The sequence below is a fragment of the Ursus arctos genome, unplaced genomic scaffold (genome assembly GCF_023065955.2).
Source record: "Ursus arctos isolate Adak ecotype North America unplaced genomic scaffold, UrsArc2.0 scaffold_8, whole genome shotgun sequence".
Lineage (NCBI taxonomy): Eukaryota > Metazoa > Chordata > Mammalia > Carnivora > Ursidae > Ursus > Ursus arctos.
The window spans coordinates 79,773,531-79,791,467 of NW_026623100.1; the positions used below are offsets into that span (position 1 = coordinate 79,773,531).

The following is a 17,937-nucleotide window of genomic DNA, read 5'->3' on the forward strand; positions in this document are numbered from 1 at the left end:
GAGACTCTGAAGGTGATCTGGCTTCTTCAAGGACACCCAGCCAGTAAGTGGTAGAGCCAGGAGTCACAGCCAGGAAGTCTGCACCAGGCCCCACTCTCAACTCCGTGGTCAAACCGAATTGTTACAACCCAGTTGGGATGTGCTCCAGCCCAGGCCCTGTGGCAACACAACGGGGTACCCTCTCCGGGGTGGTGGGCCAGGGAAAGTCTCCCCAGAAAGTCATGTCCGAGTGGGGATCTGGAGGACAGTGCACCTGGGTGTGAAGAACAAGAGAGGGTGCTGTAAGCAGCAGGGGCAGGGGGCAGGGGAGCTGCGGGGTGAGCTGGGAGCGCAAGGTGCCGGAGGTGGGGGGGATCAGGGACACGGGGGCTGGGGCAGGGGGTCTGCATCATGGAAGGGGGGGGACTGAAAACCACAGAGACCCATCCAAGAGTCTTCTTCAGGGGGATGACGTGGTCCCACTGCATCTTAGAAAGGTTACTACAGCTACACTGTGGGGACTGGTGGGCAAAGTGGGGGGAGGGACAGAGAGCCTGGTCAGAAGGATGGTCTAATGCCCAGGGATGTGGGGGGGCTTGCAAGGTGGTAGAGGTTAAGGGAAGGGGTAACCCTGTGGTGAGCTGGAGAGCTGACTGGTTTTCTGGAACTTGGGGAGCTGGTTATTAAACACCGTCGCTATTAAACATGAAGTTGTAACAATTTATAATTACATAAATTATAGTAAAAACAAAGATCATAAATACTCAAATTCATCACTTCCTCATTATTTTACTATCACGTACTTACTGTGGTCTGTTCTCTTGAAGGTATTTACATCCCTCCTGCCTGTACGGTGGCCCCAACGGTGTGCTGTCGTCAGTGGTGTCACACTCAGGAGCTTGAGATTTGCTATTATTCGGTGGGAGTATTTATACCAAGGAAATTGGCAAATATTACAGATGGAGTTTTTTCTTTTCAACACACCATGGATGAGTCACCATCTTCTAGAGATAAAGAACGTGAAAGAAACCTACTCCAGCAACCCTCTGTTTGTTTCCTGAGATGAAGAGTCTCTTACGGTTTGCTGGTCAGGGGGAGGGGTTGGGGTGGCTGGGAGATGGACACTGGGGAGGGTATGTGTTGTGGTGAGTGCTGTGTATTGTGTAAGACTGATGAATCAGAGACCCGTACCCCTGAAACAAATAATACATTCTATGTTATAATAATAATAATAATAATAATAATAATAATAATAATATTGAAAGAAACCTAGTCATTCTTCCAGGCTCCATCTGGAAGGCTTCTCTGGCCTTCTCCTCCTGAGTCTCCTGACATGCCAGGCACACCTTCCTCGTAGCCCCAATCTCTTGCAACCTACTCGTGCCTGCCTTCCCTTGCATTCTGCAAGCATCTTGTTTCTTCTGTAGGCAGGGCTTAGCACAGAGGAGAGCTCATTCTGCGTTTGAGGAATGAAACAACACGTGAACGAGTGAGTAAAAATGGCTTCACTTTTCTACATTTGTCTCTCTTGGGTCTTTGGGATGAACCCTCCCTCGCAGTTGGGCAGAACACGAAGGTTGTGATAAGCCCCAAACTGCTTTCAGTCTCAGAAGCAGCCTGATGCTCAAGTGACATTTTGCATCAATGTGCGTCCCACCTGATGTTGAAATGTCTACCGAGAAACTACGTGAAAGAGACCACTTTCAGAAGAAAGTACTTCGAGGGCGACGTGATAGTCTGCTGAGCTGCGGAAAATATGCTCCGGGAGCGAGGACCCACACATCAAAGGAATTCTGAAGGACGATTTGAAAGGAGAGCCACATATCCAGATCACCTTGGGGAAAGCTGTCTTTGTAACTGATCTGAATCAAGGGCAAAAGGGCACAAGGACATCAGATTTGTTTGAAGAGAATAGCATCCTGTTAGTCTTGGAAAATAATTACACAAAGCCACCAAAGCACCACTTCCTCCTCTCCCCCATGCACCCTCCTCTCCAAGTAAGGCTCTGTACATCAAAGAGTCTTCGAGCCCTATGCCTGCTTTGCAAGTCTCCTCAGTTAACCATTTGAGAGCAAATGCTCAGCACGTTGATGTGAGGGGGTAGAAAGAGCTCCTGGCCCCTCCTGCGTGGTTCCATTGTGTCCCCCTCTTCTGGGGCTCACTCCTCCAGGCTTTGGTAATTTTCCTAAATCCCAAGAGTCAGGGGACCCGAGCTCATGGCCTAGCTCTACCAACCTCCATGGGAGCCTGGGCAAGTAAGTTTTGAGCCTTTGCCCCATATGTAGAATTAGGCTGTTCCCTTGGCCTGTGTGCCTTGCACGGCTGTAGGGAGGTCCAGGGAAGTTAAGAGACTCCACAGAGCTATAAGCTGCTGTTCTTGGCTTTACCAATGCCATTGCTAGTGTCTGGATCCCCTCTTGTTTGACATGAAAAACCTAAGACCCAGAGATGTGAAGTGACTTGATGAGGTCCCCCCCACATCCTGATAGGTGGGTCTGGGAGTGGGTCCCATGCCCCTTCTGTTAGAGAAAGCATTCGACTCTGGGTGGCCTTTCTGGTCAACTCTTACTTATCAGGCTCATGGCAGGTAAAGTCATCTAATAAGAGAAAGCCACTGCCACCCATTTTGCTATGGATTTCCAGCCGGGGAATACGGACACACCACATACCCTTACACTCCCAACCTGCACCTCGTGCCACTTGGTTTCAGGATGAGCAGAAATACGGTCTTTTATGAGAGCCACATGAACTAGGGGAGTGCATGCTCTCTCTCCCTCTCCTGGCTTAAAACACTATAAAATTGGATTTTGCATATCCTGTTCCTTCTGTACATTGTGCACTCAGGACCACAGCTCTCTGGAATACCTGGCCTTACTCAAACCTCAGCCACCCCCAAGGCAGCCAGTGTCCGTCAACTTCTAGCCCTTTCCCTGGGGAGGCATATCATTTCCATGCTAAACCTTCCAAAGCATCTCCTTGGGACCACAGTGCCCACATCAGCACTTGCTGTGTTCGCTTGCACACTGGGTGGTTTTGCAAGGCAGACAATGAGCTGGACGCAGAGCTGATGACTGCAGAACACTCCAGTGAGTGCCTAGAGGGGCAGCAAAGCCCTTGGATGGAGGGCAATGCCTGGGAATGTCCTATCTCCCACCAACGTCACCCTGTGTGTTCCACTATCCTTTTGGTCCAGCAAGAGTTGGCCCTCAATGAATGTTTATCATGTGAATGCATCCCTGAGTCATCCCCACTTGCCAGGTTTGCTCGTTCATTGATTCATCCACTCATTCATTTACTCTCTCATTCAACTTTCATTGGGCGCCAATTATGTGCCAGGTACTATATGAAGTACTGACAGAACAGAGACTCATTAGAGACACACCCTGCCTCAAGGAACCTCATTCCATTAAAAGTCCGGATGGGCAGACTTGGGGGGAGTTCCTTCTGATGCCGGGTTCTTGTTAACAAGCTCACAGAAGCGTAAAGCCAAATGGGACTTGGATTTCATATTTGGTTCAAACCGTTGATTCTATAGATAAGGAAACTAAGGTCAGGGGAAGTTGGAAGTAGTTTCTAAGTAAAGCAACCAGCGGGTGGCGGAACTGGGACCCAGCGTCCAGCCTCTCAGCCCCTGAGCTTGCCACCGCGTGTCCCTCGTTGGCTTCAGAGCAGTGACTTCTCATTCAGTTGATCAGTTATGTCATCTACGTGGCGAGCACGATATCAGGTGCCGTGGGGTGACGCTGGCGAAGAATGCGGAGCCTTGGTCTTGCAAGGTATTACAGTCTAGCGCAGGGCAGAAGCTCCTGTTAAACGCACATGCGATGCTGACTGACTGCGGAGCAGAGAGTACGGGCAGCTACAAGCTCCGGAGTGTTCCTTTGAGAAATCGCATTTGGACCAGGATGCGCACGCCGGACTGAGCTGGGTGAGGACGTGGCAGAGAGTGCCCGATGTACTCCGACTCTGGAACCTATTTGGAAATAACTCTTTAAAATCACTACTTCAACTATGATTTTGACCATTGTTCTTACATTTTAGTTCTTAATAAAACAGAAGTTTTGGATTCCTTTTTTTCTTCTTTCCCATTTTCCTGGGATGGCGGTATTGTTTAAAGCCGTGAGCTGTGAGCATTTTAAATGCATGCACACACTCACATGCTTATGCCCTTGCATGCACGTGTGTGCACACACTCACACATGCACACACCTGTACGCACACACACACGAGGAGCTCTCCATTCAGGAAGGAGCAGCAATAGTCCCCACGGAGAATTCTGCACTATAAACTCTTCTTCAGCTAGATTACATGCAGGACAAGTGTTGACTTTCAATTTACACCGCTGACATGAGTCACCGAGGGCTTTGATTCTTAGTTTATTTGTCCTGTCTTCAGTAAAATGGACTGAATGCAAGGCTATCCAACCATGACGTGGCGCCTTAATGCCTCCAACGTGGGGCTGATGAAACTTGAGTGCCTGGCACTATCTTACAGGAATATAAAAAATTTGATTTGGGCTGTAGCCAGCCTCCCTCCTGCTCTGGAACATGGGTGGAACATCTGGGGAAAGCACCCAAGTCATTAACTGCAGCCTTGGGTGTTTGCATAATACCTGCTTGATCAGAATCTGACTCCACACTTCCGGTCAGCCCCAGATGTAGCCTATCCAGCTTATCACCGTGATGGATCTTGCCTATCTTCCATCCCTTATCTTTTGAAGTATTATACAGAATTATGGCTCAATTTTTAAAAGCTCAGAATGAGACAACTGTCTTAATTTCTAAATTAAAATTTCAGATTTCCACGCTTGCCCAGTTCCCATATCTTTCCCTTCTCTTTCAGAGAGATTGTCTTTAGAGATGTCCTCTCCTAGATCTGAGAGTGTTAAACCCATCACCCACGCAGGCTTCAGGGATTCTCCGAATCCCCTCTCACACTCCACGCATAAACTCTGTGTTTGTGGGTCTTTGCATATACTCTTAGAGAGAAGGTCCACATTTTCATCAGAGATTTGTAGTGACCCATGGCCCCTTGAGGTTAAAAATCGGTTGGAGAGAGATTTCCCATGATTTGGCAACTAGAAAGGATCTGGGATGCCATTTAATAAAAATTCTCATTTCATAGGTGGGAAAACTGAGGCCCAGAGAGCTGTAATTATTTTTCCCATGCCAATGCAATAAGATAGTGACAAAACAGCAGGGGGGTCCAGGAGCAGAAGTACAATTTCTTTTGACCTGAAAGTTTAAGCACCTTCCACGGTCCTGGGAGCTGTAGCAATCTCTGTGCATAGGGAACTAGGATATTAGATGTGTTTGGAAAGAACTGTTTTCCTCATTTGCCTTTTTTGGTAATTTACCCTGGCAGCTGGGTCCTATCTTCTCCCACAGGCCTGTCCAGAAAATCCTGTTAAACTTCCCACCAAAGCCAATACCTAGTGCTGTTCTTTGGGGCCATTAGGCACCGTCCCACCTCGGGCAGGACTCCACAGTGAATGTGTGTGTGTGCCCTTGCACGCACTGAGGCAGTGTGCACAGGAATGCAATTGCGAAGTGAGCAGCGAATGCTCGTTATAGGGAACCAAGAGAAAAAGTCTCAAGTTCCACTTTTGTTAACACTTGGCTTCCTGGAGTTTTTTTTTTTTTTTTTTTTTAAGACAGTATCTGTTTAAGGAACATCTTTTTAAGCCTGGTTGGGTGTCCTTATGAATGAGAGAGCCCACTCAAGCTTGCTTTGTGTTGCGAGAGGGAAGCCTGGCGGAAATTCGAACACGTCAGATGTACTTCTCAGCTGCAGGCCCAGCGAGGGTTGTAAACGCCCCCGGAGAGTGGCTTCACCGCGGGAGGCCGCCACGTGGCGGCCGTGGCTCCGGAGGGCGGCCTGGAGCTCTGGAGAGACTCACCACGCACTCGGCGGCCACTGTGCTCCCCCAGAGACTCTTAGGAAAGCACAGGCTCCAAAGCCACCAGACTGGTCGGCACTTCGGAGACCACGGAGCCTGAAACTTGTGTCTCCCAGTGAAGTAAACGGAGCCACCGCGACTGGCTCCGCGGCGGGTCAGAGATGGAAGTCAAGCTTGGGGTCTTGCCCTAGCGTCGTCTTGATTAGTGACGTTGGCCTGCAGTAGGGGACACCGCAGGGTGAGCATCCGGGGCGGGCATGCACGTTAGTGCCCCACTCAGTCCTGCAGCACTGCCCCAACCTGCAAACTGACCGACAAGAATAATGGGCTGTGCAGAGGGTGACCCGCGAGGCACTTGACAGCACTTGTCCCATTTCGTCTCTACGACAATTTAAGGTTGTCATTTTACAGAGAAGGAACCTGAGTTTCTGGGAAGTTAAGAAACTTGCCCACATGACACAGTCCCTGAGTGGCCACGCGGGAACGCCAACACGAGAGTCTGTAAAGATCGTGCTACTCAAGGCTCCCATGACCCTTGTTGGTCCGTCCGTCTGTCTGTTTTCTCCCAGAGCACACCCAAAGCTCTCTGAGGTTCCTGTTTCTCCGAGCAGGACGTATCAAGGGCCTTCGTTCCCACTCAGAGGTGAGGGTGATCTGCCCTGGGCCTGCGTTCCTGGGGTCTGAGATGCCCGGGCAGGTGGCTCCCCGCTACATCTCTGGGTGGCGGGGCTTTGGCGGTTCTTTCCGTCCCCAAGGCCCACCTGCCTCTCGGGCAGCCCCTTTCAGCAGGGCATCAAGTGCTGGGACCAGAGGCCCTTTATAGCGATCTATAAATTGCTTTATAACAATCAGACCATTATTCTTTACAACAATTTGCATTTTGTTTCCAAATAAAATAACAGTTTGGGGTCCTTTCTCTTGTTTTCTTTTTTTGGTTCACAGGGATTTTGTCCTGATTTGGTTGTGCCGAGTTCACCAACTCCGTGCCTGCTTTTGTCAATGCAGCGAATAGGAGACCCTCCTAGTCAGAGCACACGGGGCTCAGGGCTCAGCGTAGGTCCTTTTTTTCTTTTCTTTTCTTTTCTTTTCTTTTCTTTTCTTTTCTTTTCTCTTTTCTTTTCTTTTCTTTTCTTTCTTTTCTTTCTCTTTTTTGACTGTTAACAACACCCAACTCTGACAAGCATCTTGGTTTATATTCAGTTATCCAAATGCTGTGGTTGATCGCTTGTGGGTCACCCCCCAGATAGGATTCCCTGCCTTGGGGAAGAATCAGGAGCGGTTTGGCGATAGGTGGAGAACGGTCACGAATACAGCGTGTCCTGTGTGCCACGGCCTGGAGAGGCAGAGGAGAGCGTGACACGACCGTGACCTTGGGCAGCCTCTTTACTTGTCTGCATCTTGTATTCACTAGATCCCTGACTATGGGTGGGAGGGGACCGAACCCTGGGAGGAACAGAAACCAGAGGTCTGGTCTTGGCAGGACCCTCCCTGTTAACCTCAGAACTGCCAGGGAGTCTTCTTGGTTTCCTGTCACTTGCCAGAAGGAGTGGGATTTCAACTGGTTTCTCAATGGGGCAGATACAGTGGCCTTTGGGTGGGTCTGACCCAGGTTGGCTCAGCGGGAATGTGCCCAATGTTGGGGCTGCCCTAGCGCCTGCTCAGGTCATGGGAAGGTCAGGGCCACCTGGTGGAATTGCCCTGCTCTGCTGATGACAGTGGGACCGAAGGCCAGTGGTGGTGGGAGGGTCCCAGGCTTGCGGGGAGGCTGGGGTTCTAGAAAGCATGAATCTGTGGGTTTTGTTGTCAGGGCTGTGGAGCGTCACCCTTCTGCCCCTTTGGCTCTGGCTTTGGGGGCTTTTCAGTCAGGCCCACAAGTCCCAAGGCTGTTCAGGAAAAGCCTCACCTCTTAGGCCAGAGCCCAGCTGGTCAGGGAGGATGCTCATGAAATGGGAAGGAGGGGTGGGGACAGTGGTTTCAGCCAAAAGTTACTGCCGTCTACAGTATTTAGGTTTTCTTGTTTTTGTTTTTGTTTTTTACTTTAAAGCAAAATCAAACTGCTAGCCAAAGTCAAGCCGTCTCAGTAGCTAATGATAAAGAATGTGACCTTTCCATTCACAGAGAATGATGTATTTAAACATGGGGGGGGAATTATAAGAAAAAGACAATAACCTCTTGATTAACAGTTGGCATTCGTTGGAAGGATCCCAGAACATTAAAACAACTTCACAACTTCTGTTATTCTGCAATAAGAAATGACATATCAATGCTCTATAGTTTAGTCCTTACAACACATTCACAGGTTTGGGTTCCTACCCCTTTTCACCAGTGGGGAAACAAAGTTGTAAGGAGTTGAAGTCAAAGGCTCCCAGCCAGGAATCAGCAGGGCCAGGACCGAGCCACAGGATTATCGGTCTAGTGGGTCCTCAGGTCTCTGTCCCCAGCTTCTCTTCTCGGAAGAGTCATGCACACAGTAAGTCCCCAGGGGAATTCTTTGCACAGCGTGAGTGGATGTTAGCTCCTGTCCTCATGCAGACACAGAACGAGCCTCAGAGGGGGAGAAACTTGCTCCAGCAAGGCCAGTTCCTGCTTCTTCACTCTAGATCTCCCCAGAAAAATCCCTCAGGTTCAAAGCCAGGGCTCTGCCCACTTGAGCACACATCCCAGGGGCGTGAGTACCTGCTACATGGAGCGCCCTGTCTATGTTTCCATCTTCAATGGTGTGCACTCGCCTCACTACCAATGGGTTTACCATATTTTTCCTTTGTTTGTTTAAGACAAGAGTATGGTTTCTTCAGGTCTTTTCCTCAAATCTGTTGTGCTGTATGGTATCCTGACATTCTCTTTGAAAATTTTAGGAAGAGCCCTGGTCTTTGGGATGCCTGGAACTCCTTTCAACTACATCTTGGGCCTCCTCCGTTTGGCACAGAACCCCCATCACTGGCCAGAAGGAATATAAATAAGTTGTTTGATGACTTCACATATTTATTGCTACTCGCTGGCACTACCGTGTGAGGCATGGGGGTCCTGGGAAGTGTAAGACAATTATAATCCTGGAGGTGGTTCAGTGTGGTGGGAAAGAGGGGGATACAAACCGTGCCTTAGGAAGGCAGAGTGGGGAGGGGAGAATCTTAGCACACTGTGAAGTTGCCGGGTACAATAATATTTTGAAACATTAATTGAGGTTCCCTATTTCACCCCAGATTTCTTTGTTCCTTTTACTGTCCCTCCCACTCAAACAGGACCTTTCTGTGCACTATCTCAGGTAAGAGAGCAAGGGCAGCGAGAAGAGAACAAAGAGCAGTCCCATTTGACTGCCCAGAGCCCTCTAGGGGATGCATCCGCACCCCCTTGCTGGGGACAAAGGCTGCAGATGACTCACAACTGAGATGTTTGCAGGACGTCACCCTCTGCTGCTGGGTTACCCTCTGCTCGCTCAAGGTTACATGCCCACGGATGACACCCGTGCTCGTCTCACTGACCAAGGCAGGAATACAAAAGTTCAGCCCCCTCACTCAATTCGAGCCAAACGTGATGGGCTAGTTCAACACCAGGGCACCTCTTAGGGTTGGCCGGGGGTGGCCGCAGGCGCAACCTCACTGCGAGTCAGCTTCTCCTCCTGAAAAATCCTGTCTGTCTTCTTTCCAGGTGAAGGTCTCAGGAACACTCCCTGATAAACCTTCTGCATGCGGTTTTCCATCTCAGACAGTTTCCAGAAGACCTCTAGGGTGGTTGACGCAGGACCGGGCTGGGAAAAAGTGGACTCTAAATGGAAAATTGGAGAGGAGCACGTGGCTGGCTGATGGCAAGGACCATGTCACTGGTGGTGAGTGGAGCCCAGATGGCTCTGGAAGGGCTTTAGGAAGACGGTGAGTAGGAGGTCCATGGGACAGGGTGATGGCAGCTGGGTTCTCCTCATATTGAAGAAATCAGGAGGCTCAGGGGAGGCTGACTGCTTTACAGCAAACTGTGAAAGCCCAAGTACGTCCTTGGCAGCTTGTAAGAAAACCCCAAAGTTTTCCAGCTGGGAAGCAGGTCAGCTGGAGTGCCAGTTGTCATCTTAAGTAACGCAGAGTTTTGGAGAAGGTGAAATCCTCAGGCCTCCAAAGTCAGGGTCCTAATAGGGAATGGGTGGGACCCCAATACTTGGGATGTGTACCTGGACAGTTGAGAACCTTGTACCCTTGTGTTCCCTGGAATCCTCCAGGCCTGCAGAAGTGGTCTACTCCTTACCCCATGTAGAAGATTGTTGATTCTCCTTTCTTGAAGATCCTGCAGAGGCCTCAAATAAGGCAAGTATCTCACAAGACAATGCTTGTCCTCTCAGAATCTAGCCCTATCTTCTTTCCTGGCAAGCAGATGAATGACAAGGCCCAAATCTCAATACAGTGTGACTGAGCTGGGCAGGTAAAGGCAAAAGGGGCTATATGGCAAAGGAGCTGTAGGATCTAGCTAATATGTCCCAGAAGAACCAAGAGAATAGTCACCGGATCGAGTCAAAGAGTACGGAATATACAGTTGAATAGGGAGAGTTTACTGATAAGTGAGCACTCTACCTTGGTACAGGACTTCACATCTTGGCCGGAATCCCTGGAGGCAGTGCTAACACTCAGCTCAGATGGTGCTCGAAAGCCCGGAGGAAGCGAGGATCCACACTTAGGCAGATGGTGGAAGAAGGGACCAAACAGCTCCAGGAATGGTCATGTTATAGTGGATATGTTCCTGAGATGGCTGGAAGACTTCCTGTTTACAAAGGAATGCACTGGTGGAAAGTGGCCCCAGCATCATCAAGAAGTTCAGGAATGGCTATGCTCTGTGGGCCAGAGCTGAGGACAGATGTGAAATCACAGAGTGGGTTCTTGGGAACAATGGGGAGGATAGAGGTCAGGTGTTGTGTTCATCATCAGAAGGAAGGCATAGGCAAATATCCCAATGAAAGGCAAGGTCGGTGGAGCACCCAGGGAGTATTTTGCCCTACAGAGAGCTATGGAGATGGTCAATAGACACATTGCTCCTAGAAGTAAGATAGATTGGCAGCTGATGAAGGTATTGTTTAATTTGTACAATTAGAAGAAACCAAGTATGGGTGATTGAGAGGGTTAGCAAAACCACTCCAGCAATAGTCAGGATCTCTTGCCTAATTAAGCTAATTCTCAGACCCAGCCCCCTGGACTGAAGGGAAAACAGAGTTCCTCCCTGGACCCTAGAACATTACCACAGGTGTGTTTGGCAATAATTCCCCCCTGTTCTTCTCCAAAAGGACCTAGGCCATTTGTTCAGGCAAATTCACACGGGGGAAGGAAGAATACCGAAGCTTTTGAGGATTATCAAACTGACATTGACTTGGGGACCCAAAGTGTCACCATGGCCCCCCTGTTGGAGTAGAGATCAGGATACCAGGTAATGAAAGGTATCTTGGCTCAGGTCCAACTCACAGTCCCTGAACATACTGGTTGTCGTTTCCCTCAAGTACAATAGGGAATAGATACACTAGGTCTTTGGCAGAATCTGCCCATTGGTTCCTTTGCTTGGAATAAAGAAATGTTGAAGTGGGGCATATTCTTTTCCCCAGTAGGTAGTAAGTCATAAATATGATCACATGCCATATTGATGCAGGAATGCCGGGGATGATAGCCACTCTCAAAGACAGAGAATGTGGGGGCTGTGGTCCTTGTCACAACCCCATTTAATTTGTCAGTCTGGCCCCTACACAAACTAGAGGAACCATGACAGAGGACAGAGAACTTCCCCAAAGTGAATCAAGTAGTAGTTCCCCTTGTAGCTGCTCTGCCAGAAGTGGGTGGTTGTTTGGTTGGTTGGTTTTCACTAGAGAATATTAACATTGTCTTTGGCCTATGGAAGGAAGACATTTATTTAGGGAATGTGTTCTTTTCCATCCCTGAGAAGATCAGTAGCAGTTTAGATTCACCTAGAACAAAGGATACTTTTATAGTCCTGCTATAAAGGTCCACGTTAACTCTCCCATTCTTTACCCTGTTAATAGTCTGAAGCCACAGGGACTATCTGGACATTCCAGAATATCAGATTTGTCTACCGACATCAATGTTCATCCTAATTGCATCAGAGGAGCAAGGAGTAGTAAGTCAGTGGCGGGCTTGGTAAAACACATGTACAATAAAGGCTGAGAGATCAACCCCATGAAGACTCAGAGACCTGCCGCATCAGTGACATTTGTAGGGATCCAGAGACTTGGGGTTTCCTGCGATAGCCCCTCCAAAGTAAGGAATGATTGCATCTCATACCTTCCACCATTAAAAAGAAGCACAATGCTTAGTAGGCCTCTGGATTTTGTAGACAGTGTGTTCTGCCCCTGTAAATACTGCTTCCACCCATTTTCTGGGTGATACGGAAGGCTGTCATCTTTGAGTAGGACTCAGGAAGAAGAGCATCTGCAGCAGGTCAGGCGGTGGTATAAGTGACCCTGTTGTTTGTTTCATACAACCTGGCTGACCCTATGGTCCTCACCGGTAGAAATGGCATGGTATGGCAGATCTCTAAGGTGCTACAGTGATGTATGATGGGGAAAAGCATCATGGGGAGCTTATGGCAAGCCCTAGGAGAGTCACAAGTTAACTATTGGCATTTTGGAGAAAGGCCCTGTCATCAGGAGCAGAAAAGTATGCATCATTTGAAAAATAGCTCTTAGCAAGCTTCTCGGCCCTGGTAGAGTTAGAGCATGACACTATGGGATGTTAATTAACTACATGGCCAGGCTGGGTTCTATGAGACTCACTGAATTATAAGATTGGGTGGACTCATGATATGGGGAAGTGGGATCTCCAGGCCTGGGCATAAACAAGGTCAGAATGAATGAGGAAGTTGCACAGTTAGCTGGGCTCCTTACCATCTACTAGTGTTTTCTGGTATTTTTCTCTCATCTCACACTAATCATCCCCTATGGGGACAGGGTGACTTGATTCACTGGTACATGACAAAAATGGACTGCAGGTTACACCACTCAGGGGTGGTCTTGGAAGATAGCAGTCAGGAGAAATCCTCCAGGGGACATATGTCTGGGTAGGTCGTCTGGTCGTCCACTTTGTAGGGAAAGAGAGATGACCTGAGATAAGAATATGTGCCTCGTGACACTCATAAAGTGCATGAACGGGGTGAATATTCTGGAAAGAGAAAGATTGGCATAGGGGGGACAAGAAGAAGCTTGAAGATGGGCTTACAGGAGTGAGTACAGTGTGAAGATATGTGCATCACATGGTAACGCCCAGCAAAGTGCATTCACCATGGAAGAGGTAGCAAAGAAACAGGGAATGACTGTCATCAGCCTGTCATCAGCCACCCCAGTGCGGGTACAACAGATGCCACAGTGGCAGAGATGAAGGCTACAGGAGAGCCTGTTGGTACGAGCTTCACTCACCAAGGCCCCCTAAGTCCTGTTGCTACTGAAGGCCTAATTTGCTAGCAACAGAGACTAGCCATGCAGCGCCCAGTGCTAGTAACAGCCATTCGGTAAAAACTGACTATCGGGATCTCTCCACCGTGTAAGGGACACAGATGAATCTTGACTGGGGTCATCAGATAGTCTTGGCATGGGTTTGCCTTTTCTACTTGCAGGGCCTGGGGCAGCACCACTACCCACCAACACGGGATTCCACATAATATCAGTTCCGGTCGAAGGACCCACTTCTTTGCAATGGGGGTTCAGCAGTAGGCACATGACCGTGAGAGCCACTGTTTTCATCACATACGACACCACCTAGAAGCTGCCAGCCTGCCAGAGAGGCAGAAAAACCTCTTGTGAATATAGTTAAGGTTCCAGATTAGAGACAATGCCTCATGAGTGTGGAACATGAGCCTCCAGGACACAGACTGCATGCCATGTCGACGACGCTGTGCCCCTGACAGGTGGGACACAGGGCTCTGAGAATGAGGAGATAGTCGTAGGAGTGGTCTTACTCACCATTGCTCCCAGTGACCAACAGAGGGAACTGTGCTTTCCGTCCCTGCCATACGAGGTTCTGTGGCATCCAGGGGGAGAATACCTCCACCAGAGGACACAGTAGGACTCTTACTGAATTTTATTTTCCACCCAACACCCGGTCAATTTATGAGTGACCCGCAGACAAGAAGAAGAGCTTTATCCTGGCAGGTGTAGCTGACCCCGATCACCAGGGGGAGGTAGGTCTGTAGCTGCACAATGAGGCCAAGGAAGAAGGTGTGTGCTGCTCCCAGGTTGCCCCGGGAGTCTCTTGGTGCTCCTAATGCTTGGTTTGAACTGCAGGTGGACAAGTATGGGAGTCATATCCTGAGATGAGAGTGAGAACCAGAGGTTCCGACACTTCAGAGATCATGTCTGGGTCACCCTACCAGGCAATCTGCCTAGCCCAGCAGAGGCGCAAGCTGAAGGAGTGGGGAATCTTGAATTGGTGGTGGAGGAGGGGACGGTGAGTGTCAGTGACAGCCTGAGATCCACTGTGGCAGTGGGGGCTGCAGTTTATTCAAATAACCCTCTTTTCTAAGTTCTCCAGGTAACCAGTCCAACCAAAATCCTAGAGGAACTTCCCTGTTGGGGAGCACTCATGAGAAGAAGCGAGTGAATCCCTAGCGAGTGTGGACTGCAGCAGGCACCTCCCAGCTCTACGGGGAGCTCTCTTCAGGGCCTGGGCATCCACCACTCAGCTGTCTTGCCGGGAATGGTCTACAGGGAAGCACCCCACTCAAGGTTCCCTCACCTCTCAGAGCACAGTCCACATCCAATTAGTGGCTGACCTGGGGATCCAAAGGCCTGGCCTGCTTGCCTCAGCTTGGGACAAGGGAGGACATCTCCAGCTCCCGGGCTCTCTGCAGATGGCTGAGGTCCAGACAGGATCTTGTTGAGAGTCGCCCGCTCCCGGTGCCCAATTCCACCCTCCCCCCCTTCCTCAAAGGTGTGTCTTCTGAGAATACTCCCCAGTCAACGCTCTTGCTGCAGTTTTGCATCTCAGACTCTGTTTCCATGGAACACGAGCTGGCTTTTCGGTTCCAAAGCCAAGGGCTTTAAGATATTGGAAAGGCCTCAAGGAATATATAAGGTTTTGGGGGAAAAGATAAGTAAGAGTAACAATAGCTTCTTCCAAACAAAACCAAAACAAAACAAAAAATAAATTTAAGACAAAAAAGTTCCCCAGTAAATTTTCTTTTATTCTTATATTGTAACCCCCTTTATCCCTAATGAGGTTCTTACTCTAAAATCTACTGCCCTGCTATTAATATAAACATTCTGGTTTTATTGGTAGAATTTCCTAAAAGGTCCAAAAAGATTTAGTCTATGAATTTTGTTTTAGTTAATGTTACTCTGGATAGAAAGCTTATTTTTCATGACAAATTCTTGAAGGCATCCCCTGCTCCCAGGCCCATGGTCTCAGCACCGTGGTGGTCGTTTGTGAGCCTGAGAGTGGGGTCTGCCTCCCTCTCCCTCACAGGGGGCTGGAGTCCTTCGGGGTCCCAGGTCTATGGAAGGAGGGTCTCCCACCAGACTCTCCACTTTGCAATGGGACCTGGGCTTTTCATAAAGGCCATGAAAATGAAAGTTCACCAGATTTGCTCTCAAGGCAAAAGTGATTTCATTACTATGCTTCTCATTTCTGACTTCTCCCTTAGATTTTGACCTGAAAATTCATGAAGGTGTTTTTAAGAATTAAAAAATAGATATATCTAGAGTTCTTAGCTATTTTCAGGATTTAGTCTGAACACTGGGCCTGCCACGTTCATGGAAACAGAATTCCTGGAAGTATGTTTTTTAAGAAAGAAATTATTGATAAGGGTGGAATTTTAACCATCCACTCACTGTGCATATGCAGAGAACTTGTTTAGCTTATGTGACGGAAATACCCACTTTACCATTGGCATGACGGATTATAGGGTTCTAAAGCTCCATCCTGTTCGTTTTAATTCACTTCATAGGACACACAGAGAGAGAGAAATCCTTCACCATTTATTGGATGGGTGCATGTTACTAAACAGTTTCAATAATTGATTTGCATTTTACAGTCAAGACAATAAATTTGCAAATAAATGGAAGCCACTTACACGACTGTTCCGTGGAACAGCTATGTAAGATGTGAATATTTATGTGGTAAATCAGATTAAGTTGCTGAACACTTTTTTCTCATCTGTCACCAATGGTGCAAAGCTTGAGGAGTAAGCTATCAAGTGTTTGTAGTGTGTTTCGATTAAATATAAATAAACGAATCACATTTTCACGGTTATAAGCTAGTTCATCAAATGGGGGAGGCAGTGCAAACAGCCCTCTTCTCTAGAAACATATGGTTAGCAGTGTAGGCTGATGAAAATTGTGTGATAGTTCAACATTTAAATTAAGTGAAACTTCCAAAGGCTAAGAAATGATAACAGATTTTATAACGCTGATGGTAAAGCTTCATGTTGATTAAAAAAACACAAAACTATAAAACTCAAAACTAAGTTCTCATGTCTCCAAAATGTCCCCAAAGAACCTTGAGTTTGTTGTTGCTCATTAATGTTTTAGGACTGTCCTTCCTGCTGTCAAAGTTCTAAAAACAGGCTTTGCCTTTAGGATTTTTTCTTTTTCACCAAAATACAGGTGTGACATTTGGGACAATTTGTAAGTTTTTTTGCTGGGGAACATAAAAGAAAACCCATCTTTTATTCTCCTTCTGCCTTGGACCTGCTGATGTTCCCACTTTGAAGTGGAGTCTGTGCTGAGGGCCATTCGGTGGGAGATGGACGCTCAGGGCAGCCGAGGAGACGGACGCTCGTTGAGTCCTTGCTTTGACAGCTGGTAGGTGTTCCCGTTTCTGCTCTGCCGAGGGGCGATTTCATGACTTCTTTGTTCTCCGCCAGCCTTCACCCCTTCCTTCCCCATCTCTGCCCTCTGAGTCGATGACCCCAGGTTCCCTGAGCTGCTGCAGGCTCGAGGAGAGGCTCCATCTCCCCCCACCCATGCCATCCCACCTGTGTGCTGCCCACCTCCCTCCCACCCGCCCTCTGCAAGGCCAGTGTGCTGGGTTGTCCCGGGTATTTTCCTGCCAGCCCACTAGGGCCTCCCCTCCAAGGTCTGTGCTTCGGTGCCTGCTGGGCTCTTTCCATGAGCGTTCAGACTTGGCTAAAGGTAAAACACAAGCCACGTGGGCCGTCCCTCTAGCTCCTTACAGGAACCTCAGTGACCGAGTCTCTACTCCCCACCACCTCGCCTCTCCTCCCCTCTTTAACCCTCTCTGGTCAAAGCTGGGTTGAAGCCCACTCTCTAGGAAGTTACTTTCTCGCCCACCACCTTCATCTCAGCAAACCCAGTGGTCAGCACTTTCTCCCCCTGACTGTATCTCGCAGTGCTGTTTCACACACGGGTCCCCTCCTTTCTTTTGGGGATGCTCTCACTGCTGGACTTGTGCAGCACGAATAGCCTCCTGCTGGCTGCTGATTCCCAGACATCCTTAGCGATTCTCTGTACTCATTTCCCGCTGCTGCTGTGGGCAGTCGCCCCAACCTAGTGGTGTAAGCAGCAGGATTTAGGATCTTACAGTTCTGCAGAGTACAAGTCCAACACGATCTCTCTGGGCAAAAATCAAGGTGTGGACAGAGCTGCATTCCTTCTGGCGGCTCCTGGGGACAGTCTGCTCCCCTGTCTGGCCCACACTGCTTGACATGTGACCCCTTCCGCCACCTTCAAAGCCAGAAGCATGACATCTTTTCTCCCACTCGATCTCTGCTTCTGTTCTTGCGTTTCTCTCTGACTCTAGTGCCCCAAACTTGTCCCTCCATCTGCTTCTCTTCTCCATCCATACTGTCTGAGAAGAAGATCTCACTGAGGTTTCAAATGCCGTCTTTAAGTCGATGACTTCCAATTTCTATTTCCAGTTGTGAACTCACCTCTGAGCTCCAGGTTTGAATCTGCATGCAATCTGCCTATGTTGTCCATACAACAACTCACATGGAGGCTTAATGATGATTTCAGATCTGCCATAGCCACAAAAAACTCCTTATTTCTCCCCTAAACCTGTTGCTGTCCCCAAGCCTCTTTCAGTAATTGGCTCCATCATCTGTTTTGTTACCCAGATCAAAAACCCAAG

At 48.7% G+C, this 17,937-nt stretch overlaps 2 long non-coding RNA genes across 10 annotated transcripts in view; both read left to right on the forward strand.

Moving 5' to 3' along the window:
* Positions 1–5,599, forward strand: part of LOC113269479 (uncharacterized) — a 235,573-nt gene extending 229,974 nt beyond the window's left edge. For all 3 annotated transcript variants that reach the window (XR_008958128.1, XR_008958130.1, XR_008958132.1), the window contains one exon: positions 807–5,599. This is a non-coding gene — a long non-coding RNA (uncharacterized LOC113269479). The remainder of the gene's footprint in view (positions 1–806) is intronic.
* Positions 5,600–5,608: 9 nt separating this feature from the next.
* The window catches only part of LOC130543096 (uncharacterized), an 82,335-nt gene continuing 70,006 nt past the window's right edge, over positions 5,609–17,937 (forward strand). For 3 of the 7 annotated variants that reach the window (XR_008958141.1, XR_008958140.1, XR_008958139.1), the window contains exons 1-2: positions 6,938–9,701; positions 10,083–16,649. This is a non-coding gene — a long non-coding RNA (uncharacterized LOC130543096). Of the gene's footprint in view, positions 9,702–10,082; positions 16,650–17,937 lie in introns of all 7 variants that reach the window. The other 4 variants (XR_008958135.1, XR_008958137.1, XR_008958138.1 and 1 more) reach the window with 4 other exon arrangements.